This window comes from Balearica regulorum, chromosome 12, assembly GCF_011004875.1.
Source record: "Balearica regulorum gibbericeps isolate bBalReg1 chromosome 12, bBalReg1.pri, whole genome shotgun sequence".
NCBI lineage: Eukaryota > Metazoa > Chordata > Aves > Gruiformes > Gruidae > Balearica > Balearica regulorum.
In genome coordinates this window covers 13,904,860-13,924,131 of record NC_046195.1, presented here as the reverse complement: position 1 = coordinate 13,924,131, position 19,272 = coordinate 13,904,860, and the positions used below count along the sequence as shown (strand labels likewise).

The following is a 19,272-nucleotide window of genomic DNA, read 5'->3' as shown; positions in this document are numbered from 1 at the left end:
GTGTACACATTTCTGAAGCACAGTTTACAGAGCAGCCCTCAGTGGTGGACCAAAGCCAGAGGAACCTTAGGAGGAAGCAGAGGCCACAGCCTCTCCAACTTCTCAACTCTTCACGAAGCTTTGGATGTGAGCTTCTAGTGGCAGCCTTTTACCATAGCCTCCCAAAATGGCGCACAGATAATCTCGGTTTCCAGTTCAGAAATTTACCCATGATAAACCACATACATATTTGGAACAAAGGCATGAGCCATCACCGAGAAGCCATTTCCACACTGCCACTATATCAAGGAAACAAGGTCACTATGAGACAAACCTGAGGACTGGAAGCCTCTATTGCCAAGTGGAGAGTTAAACAAGGGCAGCTCACGTGGTGGTGGTAGGCCAGCTTGCTAGAGATCTTCAGGAAGTTCCCCTAGGGAATTCAAAGAAAAACAATATTCAGTCCTACAAACATATTTCTACCTGGCTAGGTTGACAGCCTCTGACTACCTTTCCGACCCAAACTGCCAATGAAGCGCCAGAAGCTGAAAGGGAAGCTTCAACCAAAATACGTAACAGCACATGCTGTGGCAAAAGGCTGATTGCCGGCAGCAGTACAGCAGCAGGACACAGGGATAAGCATTGTCAAAACACATTAAGAGTCCTTAGAGAAGAATTTGTGAACTGAATGGCCTGTACCTCCATCACTCAATCCTGTGAGGACAAATCTGTTTCTGAAGAAAGCTTACTTGGTCTCTGCCTTCCTATAAATTGAATCCACAAAACCCTCAGTAAAATGATTGCTATTTCTAGTGAAGTGAGCATCCTTTGTTTCACTGATTTGCAGAGCAAAGAACTGCCAAAAAGACAGAGGGGAAGACAGTAAAGCAGTTATGAAAAGAAAGGCAATACCATCCCCAAGTCAAAGTTGGCTGGTTGAGTTGGCAGGATGGGAACAGTAAGGGTATAATCAGAGAAAATGGGAAAACAAAAGGCATCTAAGTTGACAGGAGGAGGAAACAGAAATGGACTGTTCAGCCTTTTGGTACTGCTGTCAAACACAACTAACCCTTCCAAGGCTCCTTAGGGAAGTCAACAGCAACTCTGATCATTGCTGTGCCATAACATAATAAATTTAGCTTCAGCAAGAAAAGGACCTTCAGCTGCTCTGCAGGCAGTGCCCCAAACTCTGCATGCTTACTCTCATACTCTGTGGTGATTGGGGGGGGGAACAGGATTTAAATGTGAAGGAGAAATTGTCTACCACTATCTACAGTCACTATCCACTGACATATGCTGTAGGACTCGGCTCACTCTGACCCAGTAAAAATTCATTGTGAGAAGGAAGTAAAGGTTACAGTTCAGACGTTACCAACAAGGCTACGTGCTGCTTACTACGTGTGCGCCTCAGCGAGCGTGTAGAGGCTCCCCGCGAGGTGGCTGCAGAGACTGCGGCATTACAGCCCAAGGGGCAGCGGCACAGTCAAAGGCTCAAAGTATTTCAAATGCACGTGGACTCTCCAAAAAGTTGCTTCTTGCAAAAATGCAAATCCTTGGGAGATTTGTCAAAACCTCATTAAAAAGAATAAAAAAGAAAAAAGTTAAACAATTCCCTCTTTTTTTGAGGTGGTGTTTTTCCTTCCTGTTTTTCATTTTGTTGTTCTCATTCAGTTTTTCGTTATATGCTGCACATGATTCAAATCATCAGCATCAGATTATTTTTTCTTTCTCTTTTTTTGAAATAAATGATTTTTGGAAGATCATCTGAAGCAACTACATTTCCATCTTCTGCAATTATGCTTTTGGTGTTGATTACACTGAGTGTCAAACCGTTCATCTTTCCTGTGTTTGGCTGACATTCAGCTGTTTCTATTGCTGTTCACGGTGCCCGGTCGCTATACCACCTATGCCTTTTCATTTTGTATTTTTTTATATTTGGCCATTCCACGCCCTAGCTCGACATCGGCTGTGGGTCTTAAGCTCTAATTCAGCCAAGGAACATATGCATAAATCCAAACATAATCTTGGGCATGAAAAGCTTGGCCAGTCACCTAGCCCTAGAAACCTTGTCCTGACGAGGAAGATCAACAACCTAAACAGAAATCTATGCCAAATACTCCTACTCACTCTGTCTTAACGTGAACAACTGCAATCCAAATTCTACCTCACCCTACCTGAAACAGTTTTAGCATGGTTAACACAAAAACTTTACTCCAGAGAGATCTACATGCCCTTACCCTAATTGTAATTTCCTGAGGTCTGAAGGACATACCATTGATTTTAGCCTGGTAACAGTGTCCTGGTTAATTTTCTTTATAGTAGCTGGTATAGTGCTGTGGTTTGGATTTAGTATGAGAATAATGTTGATAACACACTGATGTTTTTAGTTGTTGCTAGGTACTTGTAGTGACTACACTAAGTCAAAGACTTTTCAGCTTCTCATGCCCTGCCAAGGTGCACAAGGAGCTGGGAAAGCACAGCCAGGACAGCTGGCCCGAACTGGCCAAACGGATATTCTATACCATAGTACATCATGCTCCGGATATAATGGGGGAAGCTAACTGGGAGGTGGGATCACTGCTCGGAAACAGACTGGGTATTGGGTTGTTTTTTTCCTTCTGCATGTGGTGAACAATTGCATTTGTGCATCACTTGGTTTTTTTGTGTTTTTGTTTTTATTCTTCTTCTTCTCTTCCTTTGTTATCCTATTAAACTGTCTTTATCTCAACCCATGAATTAGGTGGTGGGTTGTTTTTTTTTTTTTTTTTTTTTAATTCTCATCCCCATCCCCTTGGGGGAGGAAGGGTGAGCAAGTGGCTGCATGGTGCTTAGCTGATGACTGGGGCAAAACCATGACAAACAGATATTAAATGTCAACACAGCCCAGGATCCCTTTTTTTAGCCTGTGTCTAATTATAGCCTTAGATTGGAAAGTCCCACAGAGAAAACCTACAGAAAACTTTTCCAAAATGCATCTCTATCCCTCTCTTGGTTGAAATGTAGCTCTTATCAGGTTTCTCCGCCATTCAGAATTTTTACACTTATTCAAAGTCATTTGATATGCCTATATTGGAGAAAACTTTTGGCTAAACAGTAAACCAAAGCCTACCTATTTCTACCCTGTCAGGCTTTAGGCATGATTACTTACGGGTTTTTATCCCCTTCTTACCAGGCAACCATTTTTCCAGACTGATTCTTGTAAAGTTTAATCAAAGTATTGATGCCAACCTCAGCCACAACCTTAGCATGCAAGCCGGCTACTGTTACCAACTTTGATTTTCATCTAGGTCTAATGAGAAACCCTATTGTTATCCTTTAAATGTGCCCAACCATCAGCCAAAAAAAAAAATCTACCCTCAAACACATACTTAATACCTTTGTGTTTTGGGGTTTTTTTTGCTTGTCTGGTTTTTTTGTTTGGGGTTTTTTTTTTATATCCCTCTTCCTGCCCCAGCAGTGAACAAAACGATTCAGTGTCAGACCTGCATGGACCTCATTCATCAGGAAACACACCCCCCCCCGATTCAACTTTCCAACATGCATCAAACTTCATGGCCTCATCTAAACCCAGTCCCTTAATTTTCATGATTACAGTGTATGCAAAGTAATGCGAGTCACACAGATATCCGTTTGGATAAGGCAATAACGACTTTGTTCTCTAAGCCCTGAATGTGCACATTTAACCTTCTGAAATCAATTTTTATGGCCATTACTAGCTGTTGTTTCGTGCTTGTGGATTTGAGGCTTGGCTCTTATTGAAGAGTTGATTGATTAATTTCAACATTGCAGAAACCTCATTTAGCTAGGGGGACGTTTCCAGAGTTTAATTTTCTAACTGAAAAACAACCATAAGAGTGCATTAAAATTATCTAATTTTGAAACTCCAAACCTTTTCATAAGAATCTGCATTTGGACATACTTATCATTTTTTAAAAAAATACTTTCAATCATTACGTCACTGAAATTAGCCATGTGTATAATTTTTTCCCCTCTTCTTATTATAGAATGTGAAGGAGATTCTCTTGTAGCCTGCTTGCAATTTACAACCTCTAAAAAGTGTGAGAATTAAGAGAGAGTTAAGATACCCCAAAACAAGGTCCAGAACATACCACGTACAGGCTGCGGTCCTAGATTGTGCATAAATACGCAAGAGACAAATGCTAAACCAGACAAAACTATTTATTTTAGAAATATCTCATTACTAAAGTAGAAAGGACAGTTCATCACTTTGTTTCTGTTTCCCTGGGAAATTGTTCCATGAACGGAATTTCCCACCAAGAAAAATTAATACTTTACTAATATTTTATTTTAAATTAAGTTAAATTATGATCATTTGAAGAAAGTCATAAAATTGCCATCTAATTTCTTTTCCATTTTCCCTTAGAATTTAATTCAATACGTGATAAAGAATATGAAAATGGGAGAGGGCCTCTTTTTTTATATCTACACTTGATAGTTGTGACAAAAGAATGGGTAGTAGTAAATATTTGAGGAAACTTTAAATCTTCAAAAAACAACACGATAACGTGGAACACTTTCATGTACAATTCACAAATCAGCCTTTGAGGCGAAACAAAGCGCACTGCAATATTCTAAGATTTTTGAAAGAAGGGATATTTTTTATCCAGGCTTAGGAACAAAGGAAGTTGCAAAAGAATGATTCCTCAATGAACACACAAAGATGAAGAAATTGTATCATTAGATAAAGTATGTGAAGAAAGTTACTTTCCCTGCTCAGCAAATGACTATTTTCCCCCTTTCACAGAAGTCCTGTAACAGCTCACTGGAGAAGTTGAAAAAACCTGGTAAGAAACACTTTTATAATATATATAGATTTATACAGAATAAGCATTGTCAATCAGAGATGAACTTTAATTTTTTTGAATGTTTCACATTGTGAAGTATGATTAAAATTCATGTATCATCATTTGCAAAAAAATGTTAGCATTAAATTATTATTAAGCTATATCCTGAATATAACCATTAACTTTACATCCATTTCTTTTAAATTACAACCTATCCTGCATGTATTTAATTTTTCTATAAGTGATACAGACAGATGAATATATATCTTATAGAAGTATGGAAACAAATGGAATATTAAAATCACTATGAAATTATGTGTGTTCAGAACATTTATATCTGCTGTCTGAAAAGGCCATATCAGATATATTCAGTAGATTAATCAAGTTGCTGTAGGCATTGTAATTATGCAGCAAGACAAGTGACACAAAGAACAAATATACTTTGAATGGTTTTATGATATCTAATATTGATAGGTTTGTTGATTGCACTTACTCCTCTCCAGAACCTGCTTGCTTTTTTACTCTACTGATTCTAGTTGATCAATACCATACAGTTTTTCTCAGCCGAGAGGCTCACCTTTCATTACTTCAGATGCCCTTCTGTATGGACTTATGATTCTGCACGTTTAAACCTCAATGCTTGTTTGACTTATTCTCACCTTTCAGGAGGCACGAAAATGCTGAAGAATGCTTATAGATGTCCATGAAAAACATCCCTTACGGAAAGGCCACTTCATGTCCAAGAGGGATAGACTTATTTGTCCATCCATGCCCCTGAGGTTTTAGACAAAATACTGAGATCTCTTGGGAAATGCCTAACTGCTTAAAAGAAAACTAAGTGGTGAACAGAAAACACAACGCTCTGGAAATAAATCTTGTCTACTTGGTAATATGTACCCATTGAGAGCAATTTCTTCCCAGGATAGAAACCCAACCTAACTTCCAGACAACAAGCTGTCTCAGGAACGCCAGTCTTGGGGCAATTCTGGTAGGGTAGATGCGTTGTGGGTGAGGGGAATGGGATGTGCTCTATAGCAATTTTCTCCTGTTAATGTTGCTTAAGAAACTAACACCTAGCTCTTCCTCTTACATGGACAGCAGTACCCTAGAGGTGGCTAAGTCATATAATCCCAGAAATATCTGTACATGAAAGAGAAGCACAGTCCAACACTTATTTAACTAATTAAACAGAAAACCAGTATTAGCAGCTTTGAAAAAATCCAAGACAAGTTTAAGCATCTGGTATTTTTCACTCATCTCTCAACTTGGGCTTTCTTGGCATATGAGCTGTCTTTTGGCTGATTTCCATCACAGGCAGAGAGCTTGCATTATAGAAGTGAGAAGAGTCCTCACTTTCCCACCATCCCTCCTCACTCTGTTCCAGAAAAGCAGTGATAAGGCTAGAGTAATCTCTTTGGGCATCCCAGGCATAGCGGGACATGCGACTTCTAAAAAATTTATAGTATATCCAGTTGCAATATTTTTGACATAGTTTTCCCTACCCATCAAATTACTCGGGGATTCTTGATGGCCCTTTTGGCAACTTCTCTGGCTGTCTCCTCTGCTACAAAAGGCTGTGTTCCTTGTCAATCCTAGTCGCATTTGTGAAAAAAATAGGCCAAGACAAGATTACCAACAAATCAGCCAAAGAAGAAAAAACTTCTAACTGTTCCTCCTCAAATATTGTCATGTGTCTACATTCTGTAAAAACTGTATGTTCCCACATTTACCAAGGGTTGCAATCATTACTGAAAAAGGAAAATTTCATGTTACTAATCTTCAGAACGCTGGTGCTTGAAAAACATTCAGTCTCTTAACTGAGCTTCTTTGACTTCACTTTATCAGGAACACAACTTTACAGTAGCTGATGCCCCAAATAATTAAAACCTGTTTCTTGCACACAAACACAGGTCTTGCACGCATTCCCTCTAAACAGTTCCAGCTTCAGTTCAAGCAAGACTACAGTGAAATGTAGTTTGGGGTCTCATGTATAACACCAGAAAAAAAATATGAAAATCACAGCAGTATTAATTACAATTTGACCTCCAATGTAGACAGTTTAATAGACCATGATTTAGCAAAGCATTTAAGCAAATGTTTAAATCCCATTGATTTAAGTGGGATTTAAGTAGATATTAAGTACTTAGTTGAATTGGGGCCATACTGTGAAGGGACTCTTAGAACGAGGAAAGCACAGGAGGCTTTGGGGATCTTTATTTACAGCTCAGATATTTAACTTTGCAAATTTGGCTTAGGAACCTGTATAATACAAAAGGAGCCAAGGACAGACTGCAAGAACATTTGGCTGCCCAGGGTCACTTCAGGATAATGCAACATACCAATATGTGATAGATTTAGTTTCTAAAATAAATTTTATCTTGCAATTTACCACATATAATTTATAATTAACGTGGTTTGCCTTAATGTGTCATTCAGCACTTCACTGTACATACAGATTTCTGATACTACCAGATTTCTTGTGCTCTCATTTATTCCTCTCCCATTCTTCCCTCCCACTTTTAACCTCAACCTTCTGGTTACAGGGTGAGGAGGAGGCATACGACATTTGCTGTTTGTCAGTCAACTCTCACTATATAACTAGTAACAAAAAATAGCTGAGCAACAACTACATCATCCTGGAACATGAAGACATGGTTCTCCAAAAGGGGATCAAACCAGACATTTCATCGCAGTTAAAGGAGTTCTGTTAAAATTATATAATTTCTCTCGTAGGTGTCCTGGAGTGATATCAAAACTATGTTTAGTCTATATGTACTTTCCCAAATATTGTAGCTGTCACAGAGTATTATGTTGCCTATAGGATGACTTTTAATTATTTATCTTTTCTTCTTGAGTTCAGATGTTACGTAAGTTATCTAACTCTACAGACACTATTGCAGATGGTTGAACTATTTCTATTTATCTTGCAGAGTAGGAGTTAGTTTTCAGGGACATTAATAATTCTTGTTGTCAGTTTTTCTTTTTGGGAATAAGCCTATTTCTGGGGAGGTCTGGGAAGCTTGGAGTTTTAGGTCTAAGAATAGCCTAACAGGAAATAGAACATTATATCATGTCCAAGCACTTCCATTTGTAGTGAAATTAAGAGTCAAGGTTTTATCAAAACACCTAAGCATATTTTAAAACAGATTAGTTTTGAGACTAGTTCTGATTTAGCAGCATGCTCTGAGACTTATTAGAAACCTCTTTCTTGGTACTATCTTCATGGCAGGTCCAAATAAAAACATGACCAAATTTTAGACATCTAAAACCCCCCCTTGATTTTATTGCTCAGGTTTATTTCTAATAAACATTTAGTTACATAGATATGGCTGTAGAAATCAATAATATCCAAAATTCCCATAAATAAATAATACATTTCCGGTTAGATAAGAAAGATGAGCAATGTTTACAGGCATTTAATTTGGTGTGGGGAAGGGATCCTAACAAAATTGATCCTTGATTCATAGATAAAATTTGCAGATTTCTGCTAAACAAATTTGTGATAGTGCTAAAAGTCAATCTCACCTTTCCTGACTCCTGCCAGGTGGTAAATTTTCAGAAAACCACGTTTCATTCCAGGGATGATACACGAATCCATTCACAGAACAGCCACTACAATGAAAGTACATACAATTATTCACCTAGCTCAAGAACATCTCTCTACAACAGTGCAAGACCAAATTAATTACGTGATAAACTGACATTTCTGTCATTGCATGCACTTTTATTTCTGGTAATTAAACCCTGCTAAGGAAGTTGCATTAACCAGTGAAAATCCTGACCTTTATGGGCGCAGGTGCAGATGAATACACACAACCCTACACATACACTCAGCCCTACTAGTTCTCACCCAAGTGTGTAAAAAATGCTCTAATTCCATTACACAGAATTGGTTTGGATTTCTTAGTACTGTGTTAATCCCAGCCGGAAACTTAGGACACAACAGTCTCTGAACTGTGGCCAAATGTGTTCCTAATGATTAGCAGATAAATTAGGAAAATACTCAGCCTATTAAAATGAGCTTACGCAAAAATGTAATTGGATAGAGAATTAAATCATTCCTTTCACACTGATTAAAACAATAAAGTGGCATGATGGTTCGTGCTCTGAAAGCGTATTACCTGATATTTCATATAGTCTGTCAGAAAAAAAAGAAGAAAGAGTAACTAAGTTTTAGCAACATCATTCAAAACATTATGACTACTTAAAGAACAGTCAGTGTTTCCACTGCAAACACTTGTCCCAAAGCAAATTTTTGCAACTAAACATCAGGTAAGTATTTACAATGGAAAGAGGCTTAATTTTTCTTCATTCTCAATTATGACAAAACACATTGGTCTCATTTACCTCCTCAGTTGAATCAAATCTTTTTGATAGTAATATAACATGGCTACAAAAATCTGCTGTGACAAAAGATTTAAATGAACAACTAAATAAAAGTGATATTTTCTCAAGAAATACAGTAGAAGTTTCTAATACTTTTTGGTTTCATTTGCAGACTTTCCAAACAGTCTAAACTCCCTAGCAGTAGAAAGCAAATAGCTTATGTAGCACAGCAGTACAGTGTTTTTTATGTGCTAGAGGGGCGGAAATTAAAGATTTCTCGGTGAACTTTCTCTTCAATATATTACTACATTGAGCTGATGTCAGTTTTATTCTGAATTTATGTTGCATGTTGTCTATCTTTAAATGCTGAAGAGGGGCTATTCTCATTCAGAAAATACAAATCCATATCCCATTTCAATTAATTATGAAATAGGAAACTCAGCAATCACAGTGGGTCTGAGAATCCCGTCTGTGAAGTTAAAAGGTTCTCAAAAAAACCAAGATGTGTTTTATTTTTATCTTTTCAATATGATAAAAATCAGCCTAACAAGAAAACAATATAGTATACCAATAACAGTAATTAAGTAGCTAAACCATCTGATTGACATCAGTGTCCTCTCAAAATAAAATATGTTAGCAACAAACCCCCCTACAACTGAAACTATGAAATTCTGCAGTGAATTGTGACCCCATTGTTACTACTTTATATACAAAACACCAGTAATCCAGGATGACCTTTACATAATCAGCTAGTTACATCAATAGGACAGTTCTCAAGGGAAAAAAAAAAAATAAAAGAGGGGGGGAGCAAGCATAGATTTTTCAAAGGGGAAAAACCCTGTTACTATTTGTAGGCCAAGGTTTGCATCCTTTACAGGAAAGTGAAAGCAAAGCCCAGTAAGTCACACTCCAAGTGGATTTTTGGGGGTTCTTTTGGTCACTTTTTGCTGTTGGGCTTTTTTTTTTTGTGGTTTGTTGTTATGTTTGGGTGTTGTTGTGTTTTGTTCTTTTTAAAATCATCATTAAAGTGCTTAATAATTTAGAACAACTGTCAGCATTCTCTGCTCTAGAGAGGGTAAAGGCTGGGTCTGGTGAGCTATAACCAGGGCAACTGCACTTGGTTTGAGTCCTTCTGAAAGGGTCAGAAAATACAACCGCCAAGGTCTGCCACTGCGCTCTGTTCTCTACCTCGTTACAGAGCTGCCAGAGCCATGAATGAAGAACTAAAGCAGTATAGGATGTGTCTTTTTTCAGACTGCAGGAATCCTGAAGTACTCAAGCTAATGCTACACAGGCCTGCTTGAGCCTTGGAAGCCATCCAGTAGTTGCAATGGAGAGATCAGGAAAGATTAATTTCATCTACTGCTTGGGTAAAATATCCTGCTTTAGGGTAAAATAACACTTTTTGACCTCATCCCGGTAAGACTAGACTGTTCCTGGTAACAGAGTAATTTTAACACAGTGAAGGCCATCGCAGGTTTCAGAGAAGGCAGGCTGCTCTTTTCGTTTCCTTGGGTTTGCGACTGTCAGTTAAAAACTGCATTCCTATCTCCTACAGTAACATATACGGGGAACGCACGAGGTGGGAACATCGCCGAAGGCTCCCGGCAAGCCACTGTCAACAGCACGGCACAAGTGAAGAGATGGCACTTTGCCTGGCAGGCAAGGATGCACGGTTTCACCACCCCAACGCTTTGCTAGACTAAGACATCTACTGGGACTCGTCCAGTGACGAGACTTTAAAGGAATGTGCTGAAAACCAAACTCGGCCTGGGGAATTTATTGAGGAATCGTCCCGGATGAGGGGAGAATTTACGGAAGGAATTATCCAAATGAGGCTGGAAGGCTCTAAACAATTTAATGGGTCTTGTTTATTGCTAGCATCTAGGGGATAAATTATCCCTCAGATGGAAACTAAACCCATAAGAGGGGAAAGTTATTTGGTAAATTCACCACAATAAACCAGAAAGAGTCATCATATCTTCAACAGCAAAGCTATTTTCAGGCCAACAAAGAGATTAGGATTTTGAATTCTCAACTATAAATATTCAAAATCTTCCAAGAAGCACTTTGAGATCCCCTTAGACATGGCCAAAAGCACAGACCTTCTAGTTATTCCTGTGACATTGGCATAGGGTGATTTTCTATAATTTTCCACTGAAAACTGTCTTGTCCTCCACAGCTTATGACCTCTGTAAGACTACCGAGGAACAATGTTTTCACTGTAGCTTTCCTCCATTTTTATAGGTTATCCTTTATGATTTTAATGTATTGAGGTAGACTGAAAAGGCAATTACTTATTCCATGTCCTACAAATTTTATACCAGATCTATGATTCCATTATACAGACATTCCTCCTGCATCTCAATGCAAGCTCTAATTTACTTGCAGATAACAGTGTGTCCATATGAATTCCTGCTAATAGTTACTTAGGAATGTAAAGCAACTAAATTAAACAACTATCCCTATAATCAAAACCACAATATTCTCTGTAATTAGTTCTTCTCTTTTTCCTTTCTTTTTTTTCCCCATAATAAACCAGCAAAAGGTCAGGGCTTCTAGCTTGCAAACAAGTATCAAGAACAGAGAATAAGATCAAATATCTTTGTTGTACCAACAATTTTTAGACTCAAACTGGCAAGTCTGTGGAAAAGTCAACACACAGAACTTGTGGGCACCATTATATAATTTCCTGTTGTTTTTCCAAGAATCCTGTGATCATTTAATGTGGCACTTGCAGGAAATACATAAAAAGAAGCATTGAAGGCAGCACTACAACAGTGTGGTGACATCAAATGCAAATACACACCATCTAAAGATTATTCCCAAGACTATCACTAAAAATAATCACCTTTATGAATTCTGAGAACCTAAGATGGGTGTGTCTAACATGTACCTGAGTACCGCCCTGGAAGTCCACTGGTAGCAGTCAGAATCTGATAAGTTAAGCCATTCTTTTGAAGAAATGCTAAGGTTGATACATAACGTATACCTGAAGAACCACCCAAATCCTATAGGAAGGCAACACAAGTACTGAAATGAGTACACAATCCCAAAAGAGCAGTGAATTTAGGTTTCCAGAGGATTGGGGAGACACCTGTTTGTTCAACTACTATAGGCACAAAACATACATTTTTCCTTTGTGCCAGTTATTCTATAGAGTAATAATCCTGAGGCCTAACATCTTCAAAGTTTTACTTGCATTTGGATATTAATGAATGACCCCTCTGTATCTCACCACAGCTCATCCCCTGCACCAGCTGGGAGGGCCTAGAAGCTGGTTGTACCAGCTTGGCACACGCTGCAGAAACTCCCAAGTCAACAAGCTAAGAGAGAGGACTAATATTTGCTGCAGTAGAGCAGCAGCAGAAGGCTGGGTGGAAAATCCAGCTCAGGATGTTTTCATTAGGGTTTAATTTAACCCTGTGCTAGCACAGTTTAAACTGTGTTAGCGTCAGCTACTATTCTGAGATTTATTAGAAAGGAGTATGTATAAATGGCACCTTAAACCAGTGTCCTCTGTTTGGAAGAGGAAAGTACTTGGGATTGCTAATATTATGCCCAAATACACTCAAGATTCTAAAATAGGCTATGGAAAGTAGATTTTATTAGAATCAAATTTTAGCAACTTATTTTTAGTAGATGTCAAGAACTCAGTGGAGGGGAAGAGATCCCCCACCAAGTATTCAATTAGCAACAATGATCTCACCATCATATTCCTGCTGCCTAGGACACTGATTACTCATAAAATACTGAGTTATGAATACTGACTGAAAATACTGTCACCAAGAGTGAAATAAGGCAATGGGAGAGAATAGGGAATAATAAGAAAAGAGACTTCTAAAAGTTGTAAACTTATAAAAAAGTCTAAACATTACAAAGTAGAAAGCAGGAGGCGTTAAAAAAATGCCCACATAGGAAGGCCTCAGGCTTCTACGTTTTATGTCACCTATCCCAAGGGACTTGGGATATCCATAGATTTTCTTTAGTATGTAGTTAGGATCATAGGAACAACAATATATGATCTGTCTTATCTCATTCATTTTCAGAAGGTGAAAAATTTGTGAAGGGCAATTATAGGACAAAGAGAATGGTGTCAAAACGTATCCAAGACATCCACATCGGGCCTGAGCTCAGTTGCTTTCCAAGAACAAACCTTGTTCTGCCACCCCTTACAACAAGTTTCCACTAACATCACACTGCCCCAGCATTTCACTTCAACTCTTGCTGTAGTTTATCACGATGCATAGAATCTCAGTTGAACTAACTAATGTTGTTTCTCTTATACTTGATGGCTTACACCTGATGACTGGAGAGGGCTGTACTCATCAGGACTGGAAATCTATTTTCTCTTTGTCTCCATATGTATCATACCTCAACTTGGATTTTCTGTTGAATGCAGCAAGAGACTCAAGATGGCACTAGAGAGCTGGAAAAATCATGTTCCAGGAAAATACTATAAATATCCCTTTTCTTGCTTAACGTGTTGATAAACCTCTTGCTAGAGAGGCCTCTAGTGCTAATCTGCCCATCAGTCTCTCAACAACTCCCATCTAAAATTATCAACAAATAGTTTTCTCAGTAGAGAATGTTTATTTGCAGTTGCACAACTCTCAGTTTGCAGAATATTAGCTGCTTAAAACATAAGCAAACAGCCTCAGTCTAGAAAAGCCAGTACTGTGAAAATTAATTCATAACCTTATTTGCAGTAAATTTAGAGTTAGAAGATTTCACCACATTTAGCATACTTTGGACATATTGAGTGCCTTAAGGGCAAATATTTTATTAGATTTTTTGTTGTTGTTGTTTAAATGGTAATCAGTAAAAAAATATGATTTTAAGATGATTTTAGAAAACACATACATTTTTATAAAGAGGTGGTTTCTACTTCCCCTTGCACAGACTCACCCTACAATGCAAACTGGATGCAGAGTTTCCGAATGTGCCTTGAGACTGCTGTGCAGCACTGCTGTGTGCTCCTTGACAGCTACTGCCTTCCACCCCAGAGGTGGCAGCCTATAAACGAGGAATGAACTTATTCATACAGTCTGTAGCTATCTGAGTGTAAGACATACCTAACGTGCATTACAAACATCTGGCTAGATATATGTACACATAAACTAAATTTGGTTTAGTAGCATTGAAAAGTCTCCCAAAAGTAAGAAACTGTAGAATTATCACTTAGCAGCATTTCCCATGTTAAATATGACCAAAAAAAGTAATATTTTCTGAAAGATTATCCTTAATTAGCGTTTGTCCCTTGAAGATCTTGTAATAGTACGCCTCCTTCAGCCTAAGTGACTACTGGCCAAAGAACTTGCTGTGTTAAGCTGATAAGAGTTTATCCCTTTATTTCTGTGGACTTCAGATCAAGCCTACAGCTCCTGCCAGGGGAGAAAAAAAAATGTTTTTTATAAATAGGAAAGATTGATTTCTGCCTAAGCTCCTGTTTCTGATCAGAGTAAACGTTGAAGGCTTTAAAGCTGATTACAAATTAAAATATCTGTGTCCCCAAATGCTTGCGTAACTTCAAACAATTGGCTGCCACTGCCTGCTGAGCTGGAGCTGCAGGGACAGGTGTGCTGAGAGCTGACACCTATTTCAAGATCAGAAGAGGGCACTAGGGTTTAAGCTATGTTCAGAATAATCCCAGACAAAGAGGAGGAGGAAAAACCCCATTGAAATATGTTAGAAATAGTCTTTTGTTATTCTGCTGGCTCTCTCCTATAAAGTGAGAAAACACAAGGCTGGAGACCCATGGGACCATATGCCACGGCAGCTCCAGCACAGCTCAAAGGGGCATATTCAGTCACCAACACTTACACCGGTGCCTCCAAACTGCGGTAGCCTCACCCCACCTACCACAGTCCTCCCCCTCTGTCCCACCCTGTGTGGGCAGATCTTTGCACGTTGTTTCTCTGTTGGGCTCTCCCCTGGAGACTGTGCTGGCAGCAAATGGGTACGGCACCAGAATGACAACTATTCACAGAGACGCTGACCTGCCCAATCCGCCACACTGAGAAGCAGTCAGAAGGGTCAAGACGTGTCCCTTGGGGGCTTGAGAAAGACAGTGAATTTTACCCTGCAGCTTAATAGTGATAAAAAGCCCCACGCACCCAACAAAAAGCCCCGTTGTGTCTTGTTCTCCTTGTAGTTATGAAATAGAGTAATTGCATTAGGATTGTTATTCTTTGTTAAATCTGATGTGGTATTTTGATACAGCACAACACAAATTTTCTTTACACAGGACTTGCCACAGATTGTGCATGTTCTGTGTTAAGGGGGTACATTCAGTGATGATGGACAGGCTGGGGTCAGGACAAACCATTCAACACCATGTGGCTTCTATCAGCCAGCTCAGCTGTTCTGTCTCCCTCTGCTATAGTGGATAGAGGATTATCTGGAGAAAGGGAACCCACGCTAGGCTTTTTCTCTGAAACACCTTCTGTAGGAATATTTTGCTCCCCAATGGTTCTACAGGGGATTTAGGAAGAACAATACCACATACTAGCTAAAATGGGCATGTAAATATCCACTATGTATCAATAAATCCATATAAATCTCAGTGCAAGATGTAAGAACAGCTGCACTAGGTTAAGCCAAATTATCCTGTGTGATAGAAGATAAAATGCAGAAGACTGTAATAGGAGAGTAAGCAATACTTTCCCAGGTGTCCTCTCTCATCTTCTAGCAATTTCTGGCTCAGGGACTTTAAGTCAGGTATTGTCTTTTTGTTAAATATCCCTCGGGGGATTTTTCCTCCATGGATTTTCTCCATCTCCCTCCAGAGACAAAACTAAGCCTTAGAAGACAGTACAGTGAGTTAATTTTCCTGACATTCATTGACATTGTCACTGAAGACGCGCCCCAAGATACATCCTCACCCCCACAGAAGTCAGTCTTACACAAGGCTGCTAAAGAAGTACCCGTTGGCTACAACTGGCCTAGAGGCATAAGCTGAGCATTTTGTCTATAACACCTCTCTACTCATTATGTCCATTCCTTACCACTGAACATGAAACATATGTGAATGTCGCTTCTGAAAGTCCACACGCACCTAAACCAGCCCAACAGAAGCATTTAGCTTTAAATTTCCAGAACTTGGAGAAACCAGAGGTCAGAAAGCCCTTGAAGAGAAGAGAAAACCCTTTAAAGCAGCACCTCAAATGCAACAGCTATTTAAACACATATTTACATCTTAGAGTTTATAATGGAAAAGTCAGGTACAGCACCAATGTTGGAAAACACCATTTGTAAAACCAGAAGGATAGATACGTATGTGTAGCAGCCATCACACCACAGACATCAGTTATCCTACAATCAGCGTAGGGTCACTACATCACATCCTTCCTAATGGCATTAACTGTAGCATATATTGCAATTTTTGAGGATGTATTTGCTAGGAAAGTTACACCCTAAGAACTTTTTCTGTCATAATTTCTAATTGTATAAGAGTTATTTAATTCCATATGCTAAAATACCTGAAGAATCCACATGACTACCCAGTATAGATTGTGTTAGGATTTCTTGCTGTTAGCTTGCAATATGTGTACATGTGTATTAACGTGTATATTTCAGACACATCTCTCAGTGAGCAAGAAATTATGCATCAAGTATTATATTATCTAGTGTATATTTCTCTGTAAGCTACAGAGGGAAAAAGTTGGGCTTATGCCTACAAAAAAAGATGTTCCAAACCAACTGAGAGTAATTCAAATTGCTTTATAATAACAAGGAATTTTGAGTATGACAGACCATCGGTCTTTGGATTTTTTTAAAATGTTGCCTGTCAAAATGCAAGATCCCTAGCATGAGTTGATTTTCTACTTAAAAAATAATTATTATTGTATTTCTACTGAAAAGTAAGTAAGGAAAAACTGAATTTCTCCTGCTGCTTCTTAAGATAGACAGGAACAGAAGGGGACTGGCACATTTATGGGTAAATTAGGGAATAACTTTAGCAAAACAATTGATATATTGAGTAGCATTAAAAAAAAAAAAATCAGGGAACAAAACACTTGGGTTTCTGAGGCAGCCTATATTCAGAGAGAGATTCTACCAGTCTATACAGCGCAGCACCTCCCCACAGACTGACCCTATAAAAGCTTATTAATATGCAGTTTTCCAGTGTATTGGAGTCCAGTGTGTCTTTCTGCAGCAGAAGTCGAATAATCTAGGATACTTCATACTGCTCTAGCCTCTCCCAAGATTTTAAAATCTCATTCTGCAGCTTTTAGGTCATCTTCCCCATCTGTTGTTACCCAGACAGATGTCTCCTCTGTTCCAGTGAGAAGACACTAATATTAGTCTTCTAAAACCTTTGATAAAGGTGCACGTCACAGCACAAATATCAGCACACAAGGAATCCACATGAACTTGAAAGAAAAGGAATGAAAAGGCTGAAGTACAGTGAGGTTGTGCATGCCGTACAAATGGGCTTTGCCAGGAGACCTAAACAACCTATGTTGTTGTTCACTTGGTAAAATTTATATATATGTGTGTGTATGTATAATATCAATTATAAATGAACAACAAAGTATACAGAATTCTTAAAATACAAACTTTGTTAACAGGAGGGACCTTGTCAGAAATTCTTTTTTTTTAACTCCTTACAATTGACTCATGTGTCCACTGAAGTTTTCTTGAGTACTCTCACAGATTGACTATCCCTTCTCTCCAGAACTATCTCCTTTTGGTTTTGTCTTTGCTTTTCAAACTCAAGCAGTTGACTGAACAAACTAAAAATTCAGATTATAAGACAAATGCAAAAAATATTTCTTTCATATGGTCCATCACATGCTTATAACAGGCATGACATTTTTATCCAAGGACAAAAATAAGAACCTGTATCTCACCAGATTCTTCTTGCAGTCAGTAAACACACCTCAAAATTAGCAAAGTCACAAGTATACATCACTGAAATGTGTTATGTTACTGAGCAGCTATTTTCATGCACAGTCGCAGACGTGACAACAGAGGAGAGTCTGATTGCATGGATTAAAGATATGATCTGCCACACAGAACTGAAAAGGCAGTAGCACCCACAAAAATTTACCACAGTTACAATTCAGGCTCATAATACCACTGTCTTGGGATGTCTGGCTGTTTTAGCACAGGCAGTGCAGCGGGCGTACACTATCAAAAATACCCAAAGGTTTTCCATTAGCCAAGAAAGAGTAAGGAAATACCTAAGGAGGAGACAGTCTTGACTATAAACAAGATTATACTGAGACACAGCTCTTAAAATGCTGAAATTCGTCTCCCAGCTCCTCTGGTGTAAGGCCAGCTAGGAGCAGGATTCTTGATGGTACCTGGGGACAACTAGGAGCTGAATTTAAGCTGAAGTAGTTAATTTATTACTAATGCCAGCAGCAAAAGTGCATGTTTATCACAAATGTTAAAAACTTTGAGGGCAAACATTCATAGAATTATATCAATTCATGAAATGGTTTGGGTTGGAAGGAACCTTAAAAATCATCTTGTTCCAACCCCAGGGACACCCTCCACTAGACCAGGTTACTCAAAGCCCCATCCAACCTGGCCTTGAACACTTCCAGGGATGAGGCATCCACAGCTTCTCCGGGCAACCTGTTCCAGTGCCTCACCACCCTCACAGTGAAGAATTTCTTCCTAATATCTAATCTAAATCTACCCTCCTTCAGCTTAAAGCCATCATTCCTTTTGTCCTATCACTGCACACCTTTGTAAACGGTCACTCTCTAGCTTCCACAAAGGTGAGAGCAAGTAATGCCTTAATAAAGCTGGAAAGGGACATAAATGAGTATTAATATTATTTTTAAAAGGGAGAAGACCAAAATTATATTAATGCAGATGTGGATAAGAAACACTCACAGCAAATGGAAAACCAATTAGGATAAAAAGTGTGGCAGCTTAATGGGATTGATTTGCTCTTTGAAAGTTAATAATGAAAGACACTGCCTTGGAAAGGAAAAACAGGTCCACTTAAAGGCAGATGCTCTTTACTTTTACTTATAAAAACTTGCAAAATAATGAGGAAAAGTTGAAAGCTAGGGTTGTATCTTGGGAGAATAAAACATGCACCACAAGTTAAATGGGAATAAAGACCAAACAGCAGCAAAAAGTAATTTCAAACTACAGCTTTTAGAGAGATGAGATATATATTTTAGGAATTGCCCCTTTC

At 38.6% G+C, this 19,272-nt stretch overlaps 1 long non-coding RNA gene across 1 annotated transcript in view; it reads right to left on the bottom strand.

The window, feature by feature from the left end:
* Window positions 1–368: 368 nt before the first annotated feature.
* Window positions 369–19,272, bottom strand: part of LOC142603558 (uncharacterized) — a 31,843-nt gene continuing 12,939 nt past the window's right edge. Inside the window, exons 3-4 of the long non-coding RNA XR_012837497.1 lie at window positions 8,310–8,396; window positions 369–412 (exon numbers count right to left, since the gene is read on the bottom strand). This is a non-coding gene — a long non-coding RNA (uncharacterized LOC142603558). The remainder of the gene's footprint in view (window positions 413–8,309; window positions 8,397–19,272) is intronic.